Source organism: Vipera berus, assembly GCF_964194415.1.
Source record: "Vipera berus genome assembly, chromosome: 1".
Classification (NCBI taxonomy): Eukaryota; Metazoa; Chordata; class Lepidosauria; order Squamata; family Viperidae; genus Vipera; species Vipera berus.
In genome coordinates this window covers 36262775-36290255 of record NC_138202.1, presented here as the reverse complement: position 1 = coordinate 36290255, position 27481 = coordinate 36262775, and the positions used below count along the sequence as shown (strand labels likewise).

The 27481-nt window shown below is 39.1% G+C and overlaps 1 long non-coding RNA gene across 1 annotated transcript in view; it reads left to right on the top strand.

The window, feature by feature from the left end:
* Positions 1-27481, top strand: part of LOC308679176 — a 121339-nt gene that overhangs the window by 24536 nt on the left and 69322 nt on the right. Inside the window, exon 2 of the long non-coding RNA XR_014028715.1 lies at positions 23608-23724. This is a non-coding gene — a long non-coding RNA (uncharacterized lncRNA). The remainder of the gene's footprint in view (positions 1-23607; positions 23725-27481) is intronic.

Here is a 27481-nt window from a genome sequence, read left to right as displayed (position 1 = left end):
CCACCTAGTCTTTTTTTGATTGGTGAGACTAACCCGCCACTTCTCTTCTGCCTCTCTGGCTCAGGGTGATGAACTGTAACCAGAAGGATCAGGCATCTCAGAAAACCAATTTTGCCATCCCTTACCTGCCCCCCACCACCACCACCATGAAATGCAGTGCGGTTGAGCTGAATTCCCCTAATTTTCAAGGGTGGGGAATAGCGGTACTCTTTGCGTTCTTCAATATTGATTAGCAGCTTGAAATAATATGACAAATTAAGACTAATGTGGGCAAACCCTGGAGAAATTTCAGTAAGCCCTTTCAGTTTGTAATGCAGATTACAATACACAGTCGCTCGTGAAAATTCAGAGAAGTTTGCAGAATCTATCAAACAGAAGAGCTGTTTATTTTACTACTACAATAACTGGGGAAACGGTTATCATTTTTTCCCCTGTCTTTGCTGTGCCATGAGGGGGTTGGAAGAGAAATTAAATCTTAGAATTTATTTAAAAATAATGTGTGAATTGTCACAGTCAATAAGAGGCCTGTTTTTACATACCAAGTGCAGAAATATTTTCTTCTATAAATAGCCCAAATCAGCTTTAGGCTATATGCATGCATATTCATGGAAACTAGTGAATTTGCTGAGGTTAAAAGAAAGCAGTTGTTGATTCAAAATTGAAGTCTTTGTTATGTTTCTTGTTTGTATCAATTTATAAAATAAAAGGCAGATGAGGTTTATCCATGTCTGCCTGCACTTCATTGACACAGGGGTATAAGAGGGAGTCAAGGAAAGCTCGATCAGTCTTGCAAGATTTTATTATAGCCTACCAATAAATATAATGATAGTCTTCCTGTAGGGTTGATTCTGGGGCCTGATCTACTTTGTGCGGATGATATCATGGCATTTTGCAACTTAGTTATTTGTAAATCCACCTGTTGGTGTGGCAATAAATCTGTAGCAAGATGCTCTGCAGACAGTGGAACCATTGAATACTCTTAACTAACAAAAGCAAGATATTCAGGCTCTCCTGAAACAGAATATGAATCTTACAAGATTGATGCCAACTTTCCTCCATCTCAACTTCACCACAGGTCCTCAATTAGTGCAAAATGATGCTATTACCATACTGTAATCCAACTTGAAATCCAACAGTAATGGGTCCAGATAATGTATCTTCTTTGGAATTCTCTGTAGCTGAAGCCAAACCACCTTTTCAATCATATTCCCTAAATAGGGACAGTTGGGGACCAAGTGGAAATTGTTCAAAATCATTAGGTCAAGCAATGACATCTTGAGCAGGAGGCACTAATTTCCTTCAAGGCTGAGGTGACAATCCCTTCCTCAGAGAAGCAGGTGTCTCTGCATGGAGCCCACAAAAAGTCACTCTTTGACCAACCAAGAAAGACCTGATTCTGACAAAATGTTGGCTGAGCCCACAGACTAGAGGACCATGTCCACTTGCTTAGGTATCATAGCTGTACACTTGACTCTGCCAAACCAGTTATAGTCAAACTTCAAGCAAATCTGAGCTATCTTATTTGCCATATAGCAATGTGCTCTAGCAATGGAGGGAAGTCCTGGACCAATCATGATGATGGAAATCTCACAAGTTATAAAAAAAATCAAGTTAAGGATTTATTTGAAATGTTTTGAAGCTGAATTATCGGAACACCTTCATAATACAATGAATTACATTTTACAAAGGAATGGGATTCCAAAATTATGGAAACAAGGCAACATCACTCTAATACCTAAAGAGGGACAAGACCCAACCTTAATTAAAAACTATAGACCAATATCATTATTAAACAGTAACTATAAGATATTTTTTCACTCTATCACTCCAATTATAGTTCCCCCTATTTGGATATTAATAGTCATCTAAAAGTGGTTAGCAATGTGGGTTGGCAGCTCTATCATCCATAAAGGGTGCATCTCATTTTGAACAGGTCATATTTTCTCATCCACTAGACACTCCACTCACCAGCTATGTCAAGGTTAACTCAGCCTTCCATCCTTCTGAGGTTGGTAAAATGAGGACCCAGATTGTTGGGGGCAGTATGCTGACTTTGTAAACCACTTAGAGAAGATATAAAGCAGTGTGAAGTGATATATAAGTCTAAATGCTACTAAAACTTTCATCTTACAATTTGCCCATGAGGAACAGCCATCTGGGGACTGTGTGGCTATGTTATGGAGGAATTTTCACCATCTCACTGTTCTCTGTGGACACTAAGGGTTCAAGTGTCATCTTGCTAAAGAGAGGCTCAGCTCAGATGTTGCTGCTAGGTCGCCACACTAGAAATCCAGGCATATTTTATAGAGGGGAAGACATAGTTTATCTTGTCAATATAAACACTTGATGTGCTTATTCATGGTTCTTTTGTACTCTTTATAATTCTGCATAATCATAACCAAAATACATTCTGTTTATTTATTTAGTGTAATTTGATTGATTGAGTGGACAAGAATAGACTCCTAAAACTGTAGGAAAAAAATTATTCCCCAGATTTATTTGTTTGTTTGTTTATGTTTCATATTTTTAAACCACTCATCTCCCTCAAAGAGAGTCTCTGGGCAGTGAATAATATAATGTAGCCAATGAATAAAACAATGTTTAAAAATTAACTTTAAAATAAAATTGATATTAAAACTGTCAGAGAGATATAAACATATGTGTTCATATACTATGTCATCTCTTCAGCTATGTAATATAATGTGTTCTAGAAGATTTCTTATTGGAAGCCCAGGCTGGAAAAAAAGGTAGATATCATGTTTAGAACTGCTGCTTTTTATCGACTTTGCTCCTGTGATATTTTTTTTTTAATTCCATTTATATCCCGCCCTTCTCCGAAGACTCAGGGCAGCTTTACAAACTTAGCAGTAGCCTTCATTCTATGTATATGCCTGCTTATTAGGGCTTTCACACACACCCCCAAGCGGCATTATTACAAAGTCAGCTTAATTGCCCCCAACAATCTGGGTCCTCATTTTACCTACCTCGGAAGGATGGAAGGCTGAGTCAACCTTGAGCCTGGTGGGATGCGAACCTGCACTAATTGCAGGCAGCTGGTGTTACTTAAGGAGGCATTAGCCCACTGCTCCACCAAGGCTCTTAAGAGCACTGTAGACACTCAGAAAACTGTAGTTACAGATGACCTTTCCCATTGTTTCTCCTGCAATTCCTATCTCTCAGTTTCATTGAAAGAGAGAAAGACAGACAAACAGATAGAGTGAAAAAGAAAGACTTCCCCCAATTATTTCTTCCACAGTAAGAATAATTGTATACATGTCTCGACATTTTTTCAAAGCAAAAAGTCCAGTTGTTCAACATCTCTTTTCTGTGGAATCACTCCAGTCTCTTGATCAGTTTGATTGCCCCTGCATATTCTTTCTATGGTTCTGTAAGATTCTTTTTGAGATGCAGTGAATAAAATAATATATTCTACACTGTGGTCAGACCAATGACTAAGTGGATAGGTGCATACTTTGAAAGTGATTTGGAAAGTGTGCTTCAGCCTCCTGCCAACAGAATATAATATCTTTCCGTAATTCATTAAAGGAGCCCAGTCTATTCTTGGCTCCTATATTATCCAGAAGAAAGTGCCACTGCTTTAAAAGTCACTTTAACATTAGCAAGTAAATTCTTTAAAGCAGTGATATATTCCTTCCAGCTATTGAAGAAACCTGAAAAATGAAGGTTTCTTTTACTGAATCATTTAAAGGTACCATGCACCTGCTGAATCATTTTTGAAGAATGCTTAGTCCTTATAAAAGCATTATAATATTGTTTCTTTTATTTTTACTCTTTTTTTAATGACGCCTAATGTGGAATTTTGTTTTTCTCCTTAGCAGCAGACATTGGGTCAATAAGTCACATAGCTGAATGATTCAGCCTGTAATGGGCCATGTGGGCCTAGGAATGGTCTTGCCAGATCAGACCAATTCAGTCTCTAACAATGGTCAGGAAGATTGCTCTGGAAATAATATCCAAGCCGCAAACCCAGACATTTCATTTAACTTTCCAGCTACATATAAGAATCTGCTAAAATGATTAGGCTTATGAATTTGGTCAGGGGGAAACCTCAACTGGATGATCTCCTCCGAAGTCTCTGAGTCTTCTCCTAAATAGATACTGTAGTTGTAGAAGAGTTTAACTAGATAGAAGAAATTCCAAAATTTCTTCTCTTACATGATTTCTGCCTGTTTGTTTGATTGGCCAAACAAACACTTCAGAATTTTTTTCTGCTTTTTCATAAAAGGAAAATCTGGAAAGAAGATCCAGATTTATTTTATTTATTACAACTATTTTTATGCCTATATAGGCTAGAAGTAAAACATAACCTATATACTATATAACAAACACATATTATGGTGTGTGCTGTTTTCTTTTGTATTTTTTAAATTTGATGACTTCTTATATGCTTTTCAGAATCAAGTTGTCTGAGTTGGGCAGCCATATATATTAATTTTATTCATTTAAGTATTTAATTATACCAAATAAATATCACAATATAAAGCATAATTCAGCAATCCACAACTATCAGCATCATTCTAAGTGTGTATTTATCACAGCCTTAACCCCCAAAAGCCTGCAAATGTCCCTGGGCTCTCTATAGCTTGATGAATTTTAAGGATTAAGTTAAAAATTAAGAAATCCTTAATTTTATTCTCTTCCAGCATACTTCAAGATGGCAGATTGTACTTGAAACAACCAGCTTTGTAGAAATCCAGAACTTAAACCTTGGAGAATGTTATGTTATTACAAATAAAACTAATATGATTTCTATCCAATGTCCAGATCTGAATCGTATTTTTAAAGGGTCAAAATAATTTTATTTCTTCCAGAGCAATTTATAATTGTTGCCCCTTCACCTTCTTAAGAATATTCTCCCAAAAAAGGAGTTTAAAAAGTAGACAATAATTATCTACCTAGGCCTATATCAGGCCTAAATGGATCCAAGGTCAGCCCCTTTAGAGTCTTTAACACCTTTTTACAAGTCATCAGGGCTTTTTTTCTCATAAAATGCTCAGAATGGAGTTCCGGCACCTTTTTTGGATGGAACCTTGAAGGGTAGGCAAGGCAGGTTGTATGACATGTGTGAGTTCCAGCACCTTTTTCTTTTACAAAAAAAGCACTGCAAGTCATCAATTAGGGCCAAGATCCAGCTTCCTGCCCCTTCTGTGGGATCTTATACTGTATAAGCCAGATAGAATAGGTATCCAGTCCAGAAGTGACCATCTCATTAAAAGCTGTCCATTTCTTCAACATTAACAGCTTCAAGCTCCTACTCAGTTATGTTTCAAAGCATTATCTGGGTTGCCTCCTTAGGATCTTCCCAGCTGACTTCCTATTCAAAATGAATCAAAGTAACGTTTTCTAAACATTTCATAAAAAGGTAAAGGTTCCCCCGCACATGCGTGCTAGTCGTTTCCGACTCTAGGGGCCGGTGCTCATCTCCGTTTCAAAGCCAAAGAGCCAGCGCTTGTCTGAAGACATCTCCGTGGTCACGTGGCCGGGATAACTAGACGCCAAAGGCACAAGGAACGCTGTTACCTTCCCACCGTAGTGGTCCCTATTTTTCTACTTGCATTTTTACGTGCTTTCGAACTGCTAGGTTGGCAGAAGCTGGGACGAGTAACAGGCGCTCACTCTGCTACGCGGCACTCGGGATTTGACCCGCCAAACTGCTGACCTTCTGATCGACAAGCTCAGCGTCCTAACCCACTGAGCCACTGCGTCCCTTAACATTTCATAGAGACCCTCTATACAATTTTTCAGGCCCTCATCTCCATGAAAAGGGCTGAGTGCCTGAGATGGATTGCTTGAATTGGCCCCACCTCCCTATGGAGCATTATGGTGCCAGTTAAGCTCAAAGTCACCAGAAAGTGATCTGTAACTCACATGTCCCCTTAACATCATATCAGCTGCTCCAAATAATAAATATAGCAAATATGAATATACTGGAGATGATTCAGAGAAAAGAAATTGAGACAGTTAGTAGTTTGGTCAGTAAGTTTTATAAAAATAAATAAATAAAAGAACTCCAGTAAGGCTGGAAAAGACTGAAATAAATTCTTAGATTCTGTGACACAGAATGATTGGTTTCCCTGGTACCTGTTGCTGTACATGACAAAGTCAAATTGAATTAGTAGCAATATAATCTCATAAAACAAAAGAGATAAAAGAGGGGGAAAGAAAATAATGAATGAATCACAAACAATTAGAGCAGAGATAAATCAGCCAGCAGATATTGCCAAAGTTAAAGCCAAAGCCATTTTTAATTATCATTGAATCCTCCCTCCAAGATCATAAGTAGTAATGTGTTTAGCTTGGCTAATGAAAAGTTCTTCTGCACAGGAAGTAAAGGAAATTATATATATAATTCAGTAAGCAATTTACTACTGAGACCATCATTATACTGATGAAGTGCTTAATTTTTGCCTTTCTCCAAATCCAGGTTAAGAATTTGTCTAGGATTACCCTCTCAAACTCTGACATTGTCAAACTTTGGGCTGGTAGGACATAATACTGCAGGCCCAAGGTTATGCTTTTCTCCCATGAGAAGTAAACTAATCATGCAGGGTTAAGTGGGACAAAGAAGAATCTGAGAAAATTAATCTTAGCCAACTTTATTTGGCAGATTCTCTCATATAGGCCTTCATGAAGTAAGACTGAGTTCCAGTCAAAGAGCAAACATTACTTGTAAGCAGTGCTTTTTTTCTAAAAAAATAAAGGTGCCGGAACTCAGAGGTGCCGGTGTCTTGCTACGGTGTCACCGCCTGTCCTTTGCACCCCCGCCCCTGCGGCTTGGAGCCACATGCCATGGGGATTCCCCTCACCACAGCCACCATGGGGATTCCCCTCCCCACAGTTGCCACACCGCGGCCCATGCTGAGCCCCCACCCAGAGCTGCTCCAAACCCCGACCCAGAGCTGTGTTCCTTGTGGCAGTGGTCTCCGACACCAAACAGCTGATGGCCTCCAGCACCGGCACTCGTTCACTTACTGCCCCATTGCTTCCAAATGCAGTAAATGAGTGAGTGAGCAAGTGGCGTTTGGAAGCGTCGGGGCAATAAGTGAGCAAGCGAGCAAGAGGCCTTTGAAAGAGATGGAGTGAGTGGGGGAGAGACTGAACGAGGTGCCTTTGAAAGAGATGGAGGAGTGAGTGAGAGTGACTGGAGGCTTTTGTGAGCAAAGTGTGAGTGAGTGGGGGGGCTTTTGCGAGCGAAGGGTGAGAGAAAAAGGGAAAAGTGAGGGGGAGAAGGGAAAAAGAAAAGGCACTGACTTCTGACTTCCTCTGTTACAGGAGTAGAAGGAAGCATTAACATTGAACCTCAGCTTTTTGCTTTTCTATAATATTATAAACTAGCCATTTCTATAACTATAAATAAATCTAACCAATGAAACCCAAAATACCCCCCTCTTTTTTTTAGTCATCAAGTTTTTGACACCTTGTTAAGCACTGGTGGTGCTTGAATATTATCATGTCCTAAAAGTGGTACAATTTCTGAAAAGGTTGAAAAGCCCTGATGTAAATGCAGCCTAAATTGTTTATTGCCATCCTATTTGCAAATAATATCTTACTTACCTAGTTGAGATGGTGTAGTTGGGCAACAGGGAGGGGTGCAATGTTCCTGCCTTTGCTGCAGACAACGTGCCTGTGCAACGTTTGCCGGCTGGGTCTTTTGGCACGCTCAGCAGCAAGCCAATAGGCCAGGCATAGGCAACCTTGGCTCTTTTATGACTCGTGGTCTTCAACTCCCAAATGTTACATAACATAACATCAGCTGGAAGATGTTAAACTGTCCTTCTGTTTCTTTCCTTCCCAAAAATTGTGTTAATGAGTCCTCTCTAAGCTCTGCTGATCAGCTTGTCCTGGATTGTTTTGCCGCAAAACGGAATGGTTTGCAAGTTGCAGTTGAGACAGCCCATCTCATTTTAGATATATCACATATAATTGGAGATTGTAATTAGTTGCGTGTGCACATTCAGCAAGTGTGATGTATTTGTGCTGGCATTTCTAGGCCTCTTTCCAATCACATCCAGAAAAATTGGAATTCTCAAGGCCATGTTTGGTATTTCCCAGCAATCCGTTACTGGAAGGAAAAAGCAATCCCTGCTGCGTTACTGATCCCAGAGAAGCATTTGCATGTATGCAGGTATCCTTAGGGTGCCATAGTTATGGATGAGAAATATTGGTTGCAAAGTTGGCATTTCTGGATGTAATACAGATATTTTGGACTTATTTTTGGGTTTTTTGCATGTTTGACATTTTTAAAAAGGCATATGCTACTGACTACACTTATGCACATATGTAACCTCTTTTGCTAGGATACATGACCACTGCTTGTCCAGAATGTGAAAAGTGAAAGATTGTGACTAAACAAAATTTTAATGTACAGATAATACCACCAGAAATTATTTTAGCCTTTTTAATAAATGTTGTTATTGATGTTAAGCTCACCATGGAAAACATCATATATTGTTATGTATATACTAGGTTAATTATTTAAAGACTGAAGTGCAACATAACTAGATTCTAAATAATCTATTTTTCAAAACTCACAACAGTCCAAACAGTAAAAGTAAAGTCCAAATTAAGAATATTTCATTCTTAAGAATTGTTTAATTTAAAGTGGTTTAGTTGTAATAGAGTATGTACAAAAGATACTATTTTTCTGGCATCAGCTAAATTAGACATATTACATTGAGAAAAATGTTTCTCATTTCTTTCCTGTTAGCTTTATTGATTTCATTGCAGAGATGTTAACATAGGAAATAGATTGTTTTGTTATCTAATTTTACCTTCCAAAAGACAGAAGCAGATGAAAAATGTGAGGTTCTTTTCTGTTGGCTTTTTTAAGTTAGCTGTTTTAGATTCTAAAAGTTTAGTTCCTAAAGAAGTAACCTTGTAAATAATTTTAATGTCCTCCTCTAGTGCAGGATAGGCAACCTTGGCTCTTTTATGACTCAAGGACTTCAACTCCCAGCATTCCTGAGCCAGCGTGGCTCAGCTTGGAAACCTCTCTCTTTCCCCCTCAGCGTGGCTGGCTCAGGATTTCTGGGAGTTGAAGTCCACGAGTCATAAAAAAGAGCCAAGATTGCCTACCCCCTGCAATAGGCTTTCGAAAGCCAATAAAGGGAGTGGTGTTGTTGTTTTTTCCAAAAAAAAAGTACCGGAATGCCTTCCTGAGCATTCTATGAGAAAAAAAGCCCTGCTTGTAAGAACCTCCAAGTTGCTTCCACTGTTTTTTGTCCTTAAGAGCACAAACCTGACTTCCATAAAGAGAAGACTCAGCACATTGGCCCTGAAGAATTGCATTGCAGCATGGACAAAAGTGCTGTGGCTATGAGATAGGAGGAAAGTTCATAGAGTTGGGCAAGCCAGAAAATATTAGATAGTTAATGTGCAAACCTAGAAGTAAATGACCCTGAGTCCAAGGAGACTCTTGAGCTCATACTTTGGAAGAATTAACTGGTTTTTTTTTTAGAAATATGAAGTCCACATTTCTCATCTGACACAATAATACCCTGCAGAGAAAAGGAAATACCGTAGTTTTATTTCCCTCAATTTGCCAGTAATTCTTTTAAAATAAATTAAAAACAGCCTCACTTCACTAAAAAGCCAGGGCTTTGGTTCTCAGCTGCCAGCAATTTATTCTATTATTTTCATAGGCCACCCGGGCACACAAGCACCACAACACAGATATTCATAGGAGAGGCAAATACCAAAACATGCATTAGGATAACGCAAATGGACAGAGCTTAGCATCATGGTATCTCCAGATCGTTTACACAAGCACCAAGACTGCAGAGCATCATACATGCCCCCACCCCCCGTTTATATATTTATGGTGCACTCTTAGGCAGAACAGGGATCTGGAGGGTTCTTGTGCAAGTATCTTAATATCAAGGAGACAACATGCTAGTTTCAAAGAGTTGATACGTGGTAGGTAGTTGAAAGTTAGGATTTATTCAGAACGGGTGGTTTTACAATTCAATCTTTAAAATTCAAAGACACAACCACAGTGAATTGACACATGCTTCATCCTTTCTAAACTTCCATCACTTCCAGTTTTTCATTCTCCACATCTGAATAGCTTTAATGAAGTCCAATTAATATCTTTACAGTTTGAAGTTTGAATTGTGGCAATTTAGCATTTTTGCCTCCTGCAGCAGCTTTTCTGGTCAGTTCTAAAAATGGTTACATTCTTCTGAGAAAATAATGACCAAAAGACTCCCACTGGCTGTTGCTGAAGCAGGGTGGCATTGTGTGAGTGTGTGTTTGCTACTGAATGTCTGATTTAGTTCCCTGAACCATCACATTAGGGGAAAAGAGTGGGAGACCGGATAAAAGTCTGATGCTTCCCGTAATCATTAACAGTCCTGAGACATTCAGTGGAATGTGTCTGGTAATTTTAGTATAAATGGAGCTGATGAACTAATGACTTGCCCAAGCATTGCTAACAGAACATGATGCTAGATGGGAATGATGTGATGTCATCTCTTGGGAGACAGACAAAGAACTTCTAACCAAGGAACTTTCTTGCCAGTCAGAAGTAATTTTACAATTATAACAAAAGGATGTTCCAAAAATGAAACAAAAACAAACAATTGTTTTTTATGCAAACCAAAGGTTGCTCTCTTCACATATTTTAACTACCCGTATTCAGTCCTGGAACACATGAAATTAGTTCATTATGCAAGTATACAGTATATTGCAGATAGAAGTTGACTTAATAGTGATTCTCTTGTGCCACTAGAGGAGCATGGGAAAATGTCAGCACAAAATTCTCCAAACTGCAGTTTGTTAATGATGGGCAAATCCTTCTTCTCGTTTCAGTTGGAAATTGACTTAGTATTCCTGCTTAGTCTGTTTTCTGAAAGTTCTCCTCCAGTTAGTAATATTAGGGTATGTCTGCTAATAACATCATATACATGGAAGTTTATGTTGTGCTATACATCCAAAGTCTCTAGTATTAGCCAGAACTTTAAAAAATCACCCCCTTTTTTGCAAAACAAACAAGGAATAAGCGCAGAAGAATAATCAGAGGTTTGGAAAGAAGAACTGGGAGTTGGAACCAAATTAAGATATATTGGACAATTAATTACTCTGCAACTTTCCTTCAGTCATTGCTTGGTCAAGTCTTCTGTTTTTTAATCTTTGCTCTAGCTTTTGGGTCTCTTCCCTGTCTTCATTAAAACTGCAAAGCTAGTATAAATCTCAAGGATTTATATGAGATTTTAATAATGGTGCAACTAACTTTTCTCACAAAAGTGCATCTATAATTTTTTGTAGATATTTCACTCTCAGATATTGTTGTTGTTGTTGTTAGCTGCGAAGTCATGTCCGACCCATCGCGACCCTATGGACAACGTTCCTCCAGGCCTTCCTGTCCTCTACCATCTTCTGGAGTCCATTTAAGCTCACGCCTACTGCTTCAGTGACTCCATCCAGCCACCTCATTCTCTGTCGTCCCACTCTCAGATATATTCCATTGAAAAGATCTCAGACACCAGAGGTGGGAAAGACCTGTGCCCAAATTTATTGGTAGGTTTTCTTCTTTACTGCTCTTTTACTGCTTCAGGTGTCAAGGGAGATACAAAGTTCTGGTTCCTGCTTTTCTGGCAGCCTCAACCATTGTTAATTGATGCTGTTGCAATGTGTCTTTGACATTGTCTCTCCATCTTCTTCTGAGTCTGTCTCATATTCTTTGACCACAAGTTTATATGTCTAAAATATCATGTAGTACTAAAGAAACTGAGTTTGCCTGGAAGGAGGGAAGCAACTATTTGGACTGGGGAACCTAAGAGGCATATCGGTAGAACTTCTTGCCATGAGAATAGCATTAGGTTGTGTGACAAGTATTTTTCTAGATTTAGTCTTTGTTGTCACTGGAAAACTGTGGCTTAACCACCTTGAATATGTCAGATGCCAGATGCATTGTAAGAGTGTAGGGAATGATCATACATAGATTTATATCAGAAGTGAAAACCTTTGGGGAGTCAAAGGCTGCATTTGGTAGCTTTGGAATGAGCAAGGAACAATTGATAAGTGATGACAAAGACCAGGAACGAGTCCATCATGCACAGAGACAAGGCTTCACTTCATTTTTAAAACAACGTTAAGCCATTTTATCTTCATACTACAATTTCAAGAGTTTCCTTTACAAAAATGGCAGAAATTCAATCATATGGGTTCTTAGGGGAGAAGGAGGAGGTTGTTTCAGGGAATGCATGTAGCTCATGATTTATATACTAGTCAGCCATCAGCTGGGCAGAAAGTGTTCAGGTGATATATTTTACAGAAAGTTGTCTTTAAAATGTAACAAGATGCTTTTACTCTACAACAATATACTCAAAGGTAAGTGCAAGCATGTAGATCAGGGGTGTCAAACTCAATTTCATTGAGGGCCGCATCAGCATTGCAGTTGCCCTCAAGGGGCCGGGTGGGTGTGGCCTGGGTGGGCATGGCCTACTGGGTGGGCGTGGCTAGAGTGCGTATGGCCTACTGGGTGGGCGTGGCCAGCTCTACATTGTTCGCATCAAGGGTGCCTATGGGAGCCTGGGCAGGAGTGGGACAGATCTGAGGGTCTCTGGCAGAAGGAGGGTCTCTGGGCCAGGGCCAAGGCAGTGGGGGCCATTCCCTCACTGTTTCCAGGATGGCTTCGCGGGCCGCATGAAACCACTTCGCGGGCCGGATCCGGCCCCCGGGCCTTGTGTTTGACATGTCTGATGTAGATAATCCATTTCTTAGCATGGTAATATTCACTTTTTTGTTCACCAAGGACTGAAGGTCATCCTATGGTGCAAGCAGAAAAGATCATGTTTTAAAATGATAAAACATGTAGCCAAAAGTTCACTTTGGAAAAAATTTCCCTGTGCAATGTTTCTGTTCCTTCTTAACAATCTTAGAAATGGATGATTAACTTTAATTTCAGTATGACATTTTTGCTGTTAAGGACAAGTTCAGAGTACCTTAATGGAGCAGAATTCTGTGAATCACCTAGGCAACAGCTTTAGGCTTTTATTATTTCTTCTTTTATGTACACAGCTTTTGAGCTGGTGTCTGTTGACTGACTTCACAATATGTCACCTTTTCATATACTATTAATCTGAGATCTGGTGGACAGTTAAAAAATATGCTTATTTTCCTTGCACATTAAAAGAAAACAATACCAAAACAGAACATAAGATTGTTCAATATCCCTTATTAGCTTAGTAACTGAGTTTGCATACAGTATCTCCATCAATGTCATCTTCATTACTCTGTACAAATCCAGAGGTCTTGGATCATGTCCTTCTTGCCGTATAAATCATTAGCTATTTCTAGTTTGGAAACTGGGAAACCTGAACCCCATAGTAGTACCAGTGCTTCATGGCCCACTACATTCCTTCACTAATCTATATCACAAATCAAGCTTGTTCCATCCATTAAAGAATGTTTTAGAAAACATTTTAGAAAACACAACAGCTTTGTGACCATGTTGACTGAGAATTCTTGGGCTCTAGAATGTAGTAGGTTGTACAGAAAGTTGCACTCACAAGAGGCATAAGAAATGTACTTCCCATAACTCAAAACTGCTTTGAAATCTATCCAACAAGCTGATGATTATGCCAAATTGTTGGAAGATTTAAGAAGGGAGGAAGAGTTCTGCTTATCAATGATTCATGGATTGCAAATCATACATGTTGATATATTAGCTTCACAGTGATAAGGTTTAGGGTCATCACATCACATGTCTTCTGGACAACAGACACTTGATTCAATACTGTTATACTGGGATGTCTGTATGCTCCCTAAGCATTCTTCAGACAAATATTTTTGTCTCGCAAATTATTCATCCTAATAATCATTTTTTAGGCAAATAGAAAGTATTTTTTTTAGGTTTGCCATTTCTTTAATTCTGGGAATAGATCCTGCCTTTAGTTTGTTCAAACTTCATTTTCTCATTCATTGAACCCACCAAACTCTCATTCTAGTGCACATCTCACAAATATACTCAATTCTCAGGTGGCGGCATTATTTAATATGGAAGGTTCAAACATGATTTCAGAAAATTTTCAGTCATGTAATGAATTGTATGACATTATGATGTTATGCTGAGCCAACAATTATGGAGGGGCTTACACAGGTGAGGATGAAGGCACTGGAAGAGAATAGATGGGGGCTCTTTTTTTTTCTTTCATCGTGGATTTGTGAAGGTGGGGGATTTTGGTGTGTGAGAGGTACGGCTGGGACAGGGTTATGACAGAAGGAAGGCCTCAGGTCTGTTTCTAAAAGAAACTGATTCTTGCTTCTCTTTAAGAATCTTCTAGCCCCGATATTATTTTCTTTAAACATGATAGAGAGATTTTATACAGGGAGGAAATAATGAAAATTTAACAAGAAAAACGGATACAGCCAAGGACAGAATTTTCATAGTTCAACCACTAGGAGGGTAATTCAGAATTATTGCTGGTTATATGCAGAAACATTATAAATCTCCACAGATGTAAAACATTACTTTCCAAGTCTACAAGCTATTTCGTTCTTCCTCTTTAAAGGTAAATGATTGGAGCAAAGCTCTCCTGCAATCAGTTCTCAAATTTTAAAAACGTGGAGCAAACAGTTAACTCCAGCCTCACTTTTACAGTTTTTAAAAAGGGGGGAAAACTGCAAGAGAGAATTTGAGGGGAAAGGGGAGGGGATTTATGGGACCAGAGTCTTAATTTTACTTTAGAGAAGGCATTATATTTGAAAATACATCTTGCAACATAGGAGGTTATTGAAAATACATCTTGCCACCTAGGATCTCTGGGAGAGATGGGCACTTAAGAAGTGAGATAGATAGATAGATAGATAGATAGATAGATAGATAGATAGATAGATAGATAGATAGATAGATAGATAGATAGATAGATAGATTAAAAGATATAGTAATATTGATAGATATTATGTGATAATATGTTGGAAAGGCATTTTTAGAGATTTTAAACCAAAGGAAAAAGCATTGTGGAGATAGTAAAAATCCAACATGTAGAAAGATCATCTATCTTAATCATCTCTCTGCAGATGAAAATATATCTTTTCATACAGTGCCTTATCAAGTTTGTTATGCATAAAACAAACTAGCTGCTCAGGCAGATGCTGGGTCAGCAGGAATCACTAGTGGTTATTTCATGTTGTGTGCCCCATTTCCATTTTCCTAAGTTGGAAACCTGGTGGAACTCATGCTTATTTGTTCCATTTTTGGTCTGAGAAGCTGTCTCACCCAGAAATCTTCCAAAACTTCATAAATATTGGGGGAAATGCTTAGGTGAGTGAGCAGATAAAAAAACCAACTAATCAGATTATATGCCCCAGTAGACATAGGATAGTCAGCACAGAGACACATTACTTGATTCTGACACACTGGTATTGGCACTGTTACATTGTGTTTGATCAAGCACCAAGCAGGTGCAGCAATTAATCAGTGAAGACAAGGTTACACATAGGAATGTATAAAATGTTTCAGACTCAGAACAAAGTTCAAATTTTGACAGCTCTGAGTGACAGCATTTTGAATTTTCTGGAATAGAAAAAATAATCTCTAGTTCTGACTTCCTAACATGTCACATGTTCTGACCAAAAGTTTTGTTCTGAAGCAAAACCAAAACACTCTGTTTTGAGTTTTGTTCTGGCATAGCAGAGCCAATGTAGACCATTCCAGCAAGATGTTTTTGAGTGAGACTATTTTGTCCTGAACTCTGAAAGTGCCATTGACTGTATCATACAAGCTCCTAATTCTGGAAGATGGAAGTATGTAAGCTGTGATCAGTTCCCCAGTGCTGATTTATAGTCATCCAGTTATTACTGTGTTTACATAACAGGACAAGCTTTATATCACCTCAGCAGTTGCTACAGAACACTAAAAGACGCTACATTAGTAATGAGAAAATGCACTATAGTATAATATTTTTCTCTCAGGTGCTGTGTCCTATCACCTGTTCTGGAATAAGGTTCAAAGGCCAAACTATCTGATTTCTGAATATGAGAAGAGAGTGTGTATCATCTCATTCTTTAGTAACAAAATTCCTTGAAAGAACCCTGAATCATTGTGATCTTTTTCACAACTCTCCATTCTGTTGGCAATTTGGTTTCTTTATTTGGAAATCCAGAGCCAAAAGCCTATGACTTGCACTCTAAAGAAATGAAGATAGTGATCTATTCAAATACTCTGATCATGAATTATTTTCTTACCTTCCAAAACAATCTCTCATATCTAGCCAATACCTGGTGTGAAAACTATTAAATTGAGGAAAGCTGGCCTACTTGAAAGGGCTTGCCCCAAATTTGCACTGGTTGAATAATGCTGTCCTGCCTCAAACCTTCTAGAAAGCTTTTCTAGTGAGAAGATGTTAATTATGGAACTTTATTTTATATTCATGGAAATGTGTCACTTATTTTATTGTCTCACATGCTTGAACATAAAGTAAACTGCTTGTTCATGTAATACACTATTTGGATCAAAGCCCTGGCACTTTACTTACCTTTAATACAATGCCTAGCTACTGCAGGTTATGTAAAAATAAACAACAACATTCTACACAGAGCACATGTCCTGCTATGAGTTATGGCCTGAATGGTTATGAGCTCAAAGTAATAATCTGTCATAGAGAGGACAGGATGGTGGCACTAAGTGGTAATAATCTTTCCAGATACCCACATTGCCTGACAAAATTTATTTTAGCTTAAGAATGTTTTTGTAGGCATGTATAAGCAAACTACTAAACTGGAAACAGACGTTAAAGCAGGGATTCTATGCTGGTGTTGCCTGTATCCCAAGTTCTAATAATAATAACAGCAAGCTGTTTTCTCACTGTTAGAAACAAGGGATCTTCCTAGCATAAGGTTATTGGCACTGACAGACTCTCACTTTGTCTCAATGTTATGTGGTGGTCTGGATTCTATTAAATGGTGGAATTTCCCAGTACACCATACCTCTCTCCCTCATGGTTGAAACCAGCAGACTACAGAGCCAGAGCAGGCTTTGAGCACATACAAAAAGTTACTCCACAATCCCAGACATTTAATCCCAAATGGTACAAAATGGCTTCCTTCCAGTCATGATGTATAGTTTTTTAAGGAACTCTGCTCAGTCAGCAAAATACGATACTTGATCTGAATGCAGAATGACCAGCAAATGAGACATTGCTCAGCTTCATTCCTTGCTTATATTAATTCCCATGGCATGTAAATGTTCCTCAGTACTTTCCAAATAATTAAGTTTCTCTGATGAGATTATAGTAAATTTGCAATTTTGCAGATTTAAAGCAAAGCAGACTCCTTAGTTTATGGATTTTTCACCCCAAAATATTGACAGCAAGGGATACACAGAACATTAAACAGAAATATACAATTTAAGTGAAAAATACAATATTCTAAAGAGAAGCTGCATTTGTTCACTACCTGCATATCCATCTCAGGTAATAGCATATGAACCGCCAATCTGTTAATCACATGCTGCTTCCTTTTATTCAAAATTATAGAACCATGATCTTACTTTATTCATTTTATGTATTTATTAAATTTGTTTGCTGCCCATCTGTGAGGCGATAAAAACCATATCTGTGATAGTTGATAGATATGTGCGCGTGTGAGAGAGAGAGAGAGAGATTATAGATGATAGATAAAAAATAGATCATTAAATAGATCGATAGATAGATAGATCAATAGAACAATCGAACGATAGATAGATAGATAGATAGATAGATAGATAGATAGATAGATAGATAGATGATAGATAGATAGATAGATAGATAGATAGATAGATAGATAGATAGATAGATAGACAGACAGACAGACAGACAGACAGACAGACAGACAGACAAAATCACAATAAAAATAAAAGCTATAGCTAAAAGATGGGGAAGGAGGGAGGTGGGATCTGGTATTTGCCCATTAACCAGTTCCAGTATGATACTCCCCCATTGGGGCCCCAAAACTCTTGAGGAAGGTCATGAGGGTGAGAGCCAATCTCACCTCAGGGGGCAAGAGGTTCCAAAGAGCCAGAACCACAGCAGAAAAGATTCTTCTCCTGGACCCTGCCAGCCAGCCAGAATTCCCTGATCAACAGGGTCCGTAGCATGCCTCCTCTGCCGGTAGCGGTGGGGGGGGGTAGTCCCATTTGCAGTGAGATGGTTCCTCAAGTAGCTTTACACTTTACCATAACTATGATCTTATTTTCAGAAAATATCAAAAATAGTCTAAAATAGCTAAGTGGATTTTTAAAAAAAATGTAAATACCGGTACATTGCTTTTAACATTTTAGCTGTACATTATAAATTATCTTAAATAAGCATTGGTTTAAGATAAAATAATCTGCTTATAACAAAACTTAGAATTGACTCAATAAAACTGAAAAGAGTTTCATGGCAAACAAAAAGCCTCAGTCTTCACACAATTCATTTACTGAATCAATTTCCATGAAATCTTTCAAAAGCCAATGACTAGTTTGGGTATAGAATTGAAGGAGATGAGGCGAAATAAACCACAGGTGAGTCATTTGCAATGGCTGCTAGCAAGAGTTGTCCTACACTAACTGCATGCAGCTGTTGCCCTAGGCCAGGAGTAGGCAACCTTGGCTCTTTTATGACTTGTGGACTTCAACTCCCAGAATTCCTGAGTCAGCCATGCTTGCTCAGGAATTCTGGGAGTTGAGGTCCACAAGTCATAAAAGAACCAAGGTTGCCTACCCCTGCCCTAGGCTAACCATGTAATTGGCATCCCACCCCAAACTCCAAGAGTGCTTTTTTTTCCTTGAAATTTGGTGTTTTACTGAATCTGGCAGCCTAGGTGAATAGATGGGACAACATCTAGCTACTAGTCAAGATTATTATGTGGAACTTTTCCTGTCAAAGGCAATCTGCCACTGAACATCACTTACTAAAAAGCAGAAGAGGGAAATATCCACATTGGGTCCTGGAATTATTTTGCCCGAGACTAAGCAGCAGTAGGGCACCTCTGCCACATACCAAACTGTGTGTCCACCAAAGCCATTCATGTGTGCCATCTTCTCCAGTGAGTCCTTCCTTCTCATTAGGTGGCCAAAGTGTTTGAGTTTCAACTTCAGGATCCGGCCTTCTAAAGAGCAGTTAGGGTTGATCTCCTCTAGGACTGACCAGCTTGATCGCCTTGCAGTCCAAGGGACTCGCAGGAGTCTTCTCCAGCACCATAGTTCAAAGGCCTCAATTCTTTGGTGCTCAGCCTTTCTTATAGTCCAACTTTCACAGCCATACATTGCAACTGGAAAAACCATGGCCCTGACTATACGCACTTTTGTTGGCAAGGTGATGTCTCTGCTTTTTAGTGTGCTGTCTAGATTTGCCATAGCTTTCCTCCCCAGGAGCAAGTATCTTTTAATTTCTTGGCTGCAGTCCCCATCTGTGGTGATCTTGGAGCCCAGGAAAATGAAATCTGTCACTACCTCCATTTCTTCCCCATCTATTTGCCAGGAATTGGGAGGGCCGGATGCCATGATCTTGGTTTTCTTGTTGTTGAGTTTCAAGCCCACTTTTGCACTCTCATTCTTCACCTGCATCAAGAGGCTCTTTAGTTCCTCTTCACTTTCTGCCATTAGAGTGGTATCATCTTTTGTGTATAGAAATATAATTAAAAGAAAATGTACATAAGTAGATTATGATAAGTGTTTCTAAATTTTGTGAGATACACTTGAAAGAATCTAATGAAAAATATAAAATTGAACTTGTATAATTTCTATCTGATAAAAAATCTTGTACCTTACTACATGTCCATATTTCAGTTTGACAAAAATGCACATAATAGTTAGCATTTTTTTTATTCAAATATTCACTCAAACCCATAAACCATATAACGGAAGAGCAGTAACATTTGATAGTTCCAGTGTCATGTTAAATTGTAAAACTACGTTGAATTCATAACAAACTACAGATAATGCCAATCTACTTATGCACGGTGGCTCAGTGGGTTAGGATGCTGAGCTTGTTGACCAGATGGTCGGCAGTTCAGCGGGTCGAATCCCGAGTGCCGCGTAACAGAGTGAGCGCCTGTTACTCGTCCCAGCTTCTGCCAACCTAGCAGTTCAAAAGCACGTAAAAATGCAAGTAGAAAAATAGGGACCACTACGGTGGGAAGGTAACAGCATTCCGTGCGCCTTTGGCGTCTAGTCATGCCGGCCACATGACCACGGAGATGTCCTCGGACAAGCGCTGGCTCTTTGGCTTTGAAACGGAGACGAGCACCGGCCCCTAGAGTTGGAAACAACTAGCACACATGTGCGGGGGAACCTTTACCTTTACTTATGCTTAAATGTATTTGAAAAGGCAGTTTTGTGTAGGGTCAAAACAAAGCTCAAAATATATATGTAACATAAAATTCAGTGTCATGAGAACCTCAATTTCTTTTTTGCTAAATGTGCTTCTGGTTCTTATTTTGAGTTTAAAACAGTGGACAATGGTCAATAACATTCAGAAGTCAAAGACACAAGGAACTGATTTTTCCCAAAGCAGGGAGTGTACTTTCAGTCCTTGACTGTCAGAATTATGCAAAATAATAGCATGCAAATCACTTGATCAGCCTATTTTTCATTGGTTACCCTCATCCTGTCCTTTAGTCAACCTACTTCTGTACCAACCGGCTCTTCTCTGTACAATTTGGCGCTCCTGATAGATACCGGATGTGATTCCAATCCTTGTCAGTCGCAGGACACAGAAAACCTGAGTGACTGGCACAACTGTGGCATGCTTCATTCTAAAGTAGTCACCCCAGTTGAACTTTGTTCATTGAAATATGGGAGTGGAGCACCTCTTCCGTCTAAATAGTAATCAATGCCAAACTTACAAATACTTCACAGCTTTTGCTCAGGTTCTTTCCAGAGTAAATATGCATATAATTTACTCCCTTTGCACTCTTATTTAAATCAATGAACGCTGAGATAAAAAGATTTTTAGCAATGCACTTTTTTAGCCTGTAGTGTAGGCTATTTTGTGGCAGATGTGTCTAACTAGGGACAGCTATGTCTTTTATCAGTTTCCTTCTATTAACTGTCAGATACTGTACGATAAATAGAATTTCTGTGACTTGCACTTTCTTTCCATTCTCTCCTGTGAATAGAGATGGGAAAATTGGAAATGGATAAGGGGAATGGGAACTGCCTTTAAATAAAAATATGAATGCATGCTGAACAAACTTCCAGAATCTTATTTAAGAAGGGAGAGGGTTTTTTTTCCTCCTTCTTCTTAGTGTCATTCTCTCTTTTCTCATCTTGTCCCTAAACGGCCCACGCTGAAAAAACTCCGGCTAGCAGTTGCTCAACTGGAATGAGGACAAGTTGTTTTCAGTGGCCCCCTTCCAAATGCTTGTGCTGTAAGTTCTGTCATGACTAGTCTCTGGAGACATATCTGAACTAAATTTCAGATCCTTCCCTCAGCGTGCCACTTACTTTTCTCTTTCAGTCTTCTCAAGAACATTACAAATCCAGCAGGAGCCAGAAACTGATAACAGTGACCTTAGGGAGCACCTGCAGCCGGCATCAACTTTCCTCCGCCCAGTGCGCTCCCACAGAGAGGGCCTCCTCAGGGTGCCTCCGATCAGAGAATGTCGATTGGTGGCCCCCAGGGGGAGAGCGTTCTCTGTGGGTGCGCCTGACCTGTGGAACCGTTTACCGGTGGAGCTCCGGATGGCTCCCGACCTTCGCTCCTTCCGACGTGATCTAAAAACCTATTTGTTTGAACAAGCCGGCCTGGTCTGATGGGTTTGGGTTTTAATTATTGTTTTTAAGTAATTTATTTATTGTATTTGGGCACTATGGTTTAATCTGTTTTTAATTTTTGTATTTTGGTATTTATTGCCCTGTTCACCGCCCTGAGTCCTTCGGGAGAAGGGCGGTATACAAATTAAATTAAATAAATAAATAAATAAAGGCAGATGCATCCTATTTCTCTTGCACATCTAAAAATGTCCCATCCATCTCAGATGTTGCAGTGGCCAAGGAGTCAAATCCCCTTCCAAGTTTAAGGAATGGTGATGAATGAGATAGGACAGAGCACTGATGATGAGCCACAGACAAACTCTGTGTGGAAGGAGTCATCACTCAGGAAAAGACAATAGAGGCAAGGGGCGGGTTACTTGGAGGGAAGAGTTGGATTCTCAAATGAGCTTACAGCCAGATAGGAAAGTGAAAAGTCCACAAGCTACATTAAGTTGCAAGTTCGAAACTTTCCAGTCCTGTGCACAATCATCTTTCTATGGGCTGAAAGGATATGATCAAACAGATATGCTAAACGTAAGCAACCAAATCTTATGTTTGTTAGAGTGGTTCTTCTTCAGCATGTTATCTTGAGCTTTACAAGCAAAGGTGGAATATACATGCAATGCAATGAAAAAGCTTCAGCATACCATTTTGGAACAATATTCACAAGCAGCTGTCAAGGGATGGGTGAGATACATTTTAAAGTTGAAAGAGACAGTTACTATTAATTACACCTCCTACAGCTTTGCCATCAGCTGCTGGAAAATTTTCTTAGCTAACCTGAGATTTTGATTCAGTCTCCTTCATGTATACCTTCAGGTACTGGATCTAATGAGGGGTTTTTTATTACTCTTTTGCACTATTTATTAAAACCAAATGTATTGCAACAATTTGCCATTTTTCACTTTTAAATATTACTCAAAAATTTATTTATTGGCAGTTTCATTTTTCTACATTTTGTTTTGTACCCCTTTCTGTTTTGTAACATTCAGTGACATCTATTTCTTTATAGATCCACTTTAAGCAACTTCTTTATATTTTTAAATCTTTGCTCCTTCTTCCTTTTAATTTGTGTTGTCAGTTATCATCTTTCCTTTGCCAATACTTTAGTCTTTGCTATACTTCATTAATTTTTTAAATCCTATTTCCCCATTTTTCTGATATCTGCTGCTTCTTCTCCTTCTTTCTTTAAAGCACATTTTAAAATATGCTCTGATATCTGCTTTCTTCTCTCTGTGTATCTCTTTCCATATGGTCTTTCATTTTTAGTCTACCGGTGCTTATATGTATTTCCTTATGGTCACTTTTTTTTCTTTTCTGAACTTCTATTATTTATATTCCTTTGGTTGGTTTTAATTTTGTTTAAAACCCAGTGTTGCTTGGCAAGTGAACAACAATATAAATGAAATAAAATAAAAAAACTTTTTCTTTACTTAATCAGTCTATAACATACAGTTATGTTGCTCAAAATTATTATAATAATTTCTTTGAACATGTGTCCATCTCTCTCCCCTTTTCCTTTCATTTTACATGTTCCTTCTCCTTATTCAACACAGTTATAATTTTTTTAGTTTGGAATGCTAAACAAAACTATTTTTCATTTCTGCACTGTAATTTGTAACTACAACATTCTATTTTTCTGAGGGCCAACATGTATGGTTGTGAACATATAAGTGACAGCTACAATCTACTCACAAATTGCATCCATGCAATCAGGATCACATCTGTTTGGCCCTTAGGGATAATACAAGGAGTGGCAACCACAAGGGCAGGCAGGAGTTCTGGAGTAGTTAGGGTTGCTTTTAATTCACATTTTTCTTATAATTTCATCTTTCCCATCATTTATGCTGTTCTTTTGAACTTGACAGATAATGCCAATCTCCACAGCCAGTAGCTTCCTATCTGACAGATGGAATAAGCTTCCTTGTGGTGAACCAAATATGTTTGGATAGACCATTGCAGATAACAAGCTGAATTTTGGCAAGGTAATGAGAACTGACTGGACTTTTTGATGATGTTGCTGAAGATTAAAAACTTACTAATGCTTAAATGTAATATAAACAAAAGGTAAATGAACTTCCAAGAAACACTGGGCAGAATGTTTGATTACCCCTAATGCTGCCACCCACAGAACTCTTCGGATGACTAGACTTTTTATATTAAAAAGGGGGGGGGGACAAAGCTACCAAGACCTGATATAATCAACTGCCTCTAAGTGTAGTCCGTAAAGCCCCAAATTCAAATGTTACCACACCCCCTAGACTTATGAGTCATAAATTTATTACTTTCAGACTCTGATTTCAGGATAATCGCCTCCTATATAGGACTATATATATTACTGGCATAAAAAAAATGAAAGGAACATCTAGGATTTCTTGCACTGAATTATGGATTAAAGTAATAATGATTTAGCTCCAAAATATTCTAGCATGAGCAAAACATATTTTAGCTTGTGCTTTCCACCAAGAATACATTCTATTGTCCAAAGAAGGTACAGAAGTTCCTTTTAGCCATGAGAAGAAGAAAAATCCATAGAGAATCTTAAGTGTGCAGAGACTTTCCAGATGTGCAAATTCAATCTGATTAGGTGCAGGTAGTCTTGAATTACATCAGGAGTTTCCTCACCCTTTTCTGAGAAGAAGAAACAGATAAAGGACTGTTGGATTCCAATCATTCCAGTCATTTTGAAAATATCATTTCCACTTATTCAGGGCCAGCCATGGGCTAAGGCAAAGTAGGTATTGACCTAGTGAGGCCATGACTTGGGAGGTGAAGGGTGACAAAAAATGAAAGGTTTTCCAAAAAAAAACCATAATGAAAAGTGTGAAAAGCAGTAACTCTACACTCTATGAGCCAATGTGCCTGCTCAAGGGTTAAATATAATTAAGAAGCAGGAAGGTGGGGTGTTTTCTTTTAGAATTCCTATCAAAGGCAAAAGATACCCATCACGGCTCCTTCATGGACTACTGCCTTGTTGTGGCAAAGGGGCTTGTGTAATTCAATGAAGCTATGAGCTATGCCATGCACAGCCACCCAAGATGGACAGGTCATAGCAGAGAGTTCTGACAAAATGTGATCCACTGAAGAAGGAAATGGCAACCCAATCCAGTATCTTTGCCATGAAAACCCCATGGACAGTAACAAGAGGAAAAAAGATATGACGCTAGAAGATGAGCCCCTCAGGTTGGAAGGCATCCAATATGCTACTGGGAAAGAGCAGAGGGCTAGTACTAGTAGCGCCAGAAAGAATGAAGCGACTGGGCCAAAGCTGAATGGACGCTCAGCTGTGGATGTGTCTGGTGGTGGAAGGAAAGTCCGATGCTGTAAAGATTTTTTCTCCATAGGAACATGGAATGTAAGATCCATGAATCAAGGAAAGCTGGATGTGGTCAAACAAGAGATGACAAAACTGAACATCGACATCTTAGGAATCAGGGAACTAAAATGGACAGGAATGGGTGAATTTAATTCAGATGACGATCAAGTATACTACTGCGGGCAAGAATCCCTCAGAAGAAATGGAGTAGCCATTTCATAGTCAATAAAGAGTAGGAAAAGCAATACTGGGATACAATCCCCCAAATGACAGAATGATCTCAGTTCGAATCCAAGGCAAACCATTCAATATCACAGTAGTCCAAGTCTATGCCCCAACCAACGGTGCTGTAGAGGATGAAATTGACCGGTTCTGTGAAGCCTTACAGCACCTTATAGAACTAACACCAAAAAATAATGTCCTTATCATCATGGATTGGAATGCTAAAGTAGGAAGCCAAAAGATAACTGGAATAACAGGCAGGTTTGACCTTGGATTACAAAATGAAGCAGGGCACAGGCTGACAGAATTTTGTCAAGAGAATATGCTGGTCATAGCAAACACTCTTTTCCAACAACCCAAGAGATGGCTCTACACATGGACATTACCAGATGGTCAACACAGAAATCAGATTGACTATGTGCTCTGCAGCCAAAGATGGAGAAGCTCTATACAGTCAGTAAAAACAAGACCAGGAGCTGACTGTGGCTCAGACCATGAGCTTCTCATTGCAAAGTTTAGGCTTAAACTGAAGAAAGTAGGGAAAAGCACCAGGCCACTCAGGTATGAACTAAATCATATCCCTGATGAATATACAGTAGAGGTGACAAATAGATTTAAGGAATTAGATCTGGTAGACAGAGTGCCTGAAGATCTATGGACGGAGGTTCGCAACATTGTACAAGAGGTAGAAACTAAAACCATCCCAAAGAAAAAGAAGTGCAAGAAAGCAAAATGGCTGTCTGAGGAAGCTTTGCAAATAGCTGAGGACAGGAGGGAAGCAAAAGGCAAGGGAGAAAAAGAAAGATACACCCAATTGAATACAGAATTTCAGAGAATAGTTAGAAGAGATAAGAATGCCTTCTTAAATGAACAGTGCAAAGAAATAGAAGAAAATAATAGAATAGGGAGGACCAGAGATCTCTTCAAGAAAATTGGAGAGATGAAGGGAACGTTTTGTGCAAAGATGGGCATGATAAAGGACCAAAATGGAAGGGACCTAATAGGCAGAAGAGATTAAGAAGAGGTGGCAAAATTATTTATTTATTTTTATTTTATTTATTTTAATTCCATTTATATCCCGCCCTTCTCTGAAGACTCAGGGCAGCTTACAAGCTTAGCAGTAGCCTTCATTCTATGTATATGCCTGCTTATTAGGGCTTTCACACACACACCCAAGCAGCATTATTACAAAGTCAGCTTAATTGCCCCCAACAATCTGGGTCCTCATTTTACCTACCTCGGAAGGATGGAAGGCTGAGTCAACCTTGAGCCTGGTGGGATGCGAACCTGCACTAGGCTCAAGGTTGACTCAGCCTTCCATCCTTCCGAGGTAGGTAAAATGAGGACCCAGATTGTTGGGGTCCTCATTTACACAATTACACAGAAGAACTATAATAGAATGAGCTTAATGTCCCTGATAACCACGATGTGGTGGTCACTGACCTCGAGCCAGACATCCTAGAATGTGAAGTGAAATGGGCCTTAGGAAAGCTGAGCAACACAAAGCTAGTGGAGGTGACAGTATTCCAGCTGAGCTATTCAAAACCTTAAAAGACGATGCAGTAAAAGTGCTACACTCAATTTGCCAGCAAATTTGGAAAACTCAACAGTGGCCACAGGATTGGAAAAGATCAGTTTACATTCCAATTCCAAAGAAAGGCAGTGCCAAAGAATGTTCAAACTATCGCACCATTGCACTCATTTCTCATGCTAGTAAAGTTATGCTTAAAATCCTACAAGCTAGACTCCAGCAGTATGTGGATCGAGAACTACCAGAAGTACAAGCAGGATTTCAAAGAGGCAGAGGAACTAGAGATCAAATTGCCAATATATGCTGGTCCATGGAGAAAGCTAGGGAGTTCCAGAAAAACATCTACTTCTACTTCATTGACTATGCTACAGCCTTTGATTGTGTGGATCACAACAAACTGTGGCAAAGAAATGGGCGTACCAGACCATCTTATTTGTCTCTTGAGAAACCTATATGTGGGCCAAGAAGCAACAGTGAGAACTGGACACGGAACCACTGTTCAAAATTGAGAAAGGAGTCCGGCAAGGCTGTATACTGTCACCCTGCCTATTTAACTTGTATGCAGAGCACATCATGAGAAAGGCAGGGCTAGATGAATCAAAAATTTGAATTAAGCCTGCTGGGAGAAATATCAACAACCTAAGGTATGCAGATGATACCACTCTAATGGCAG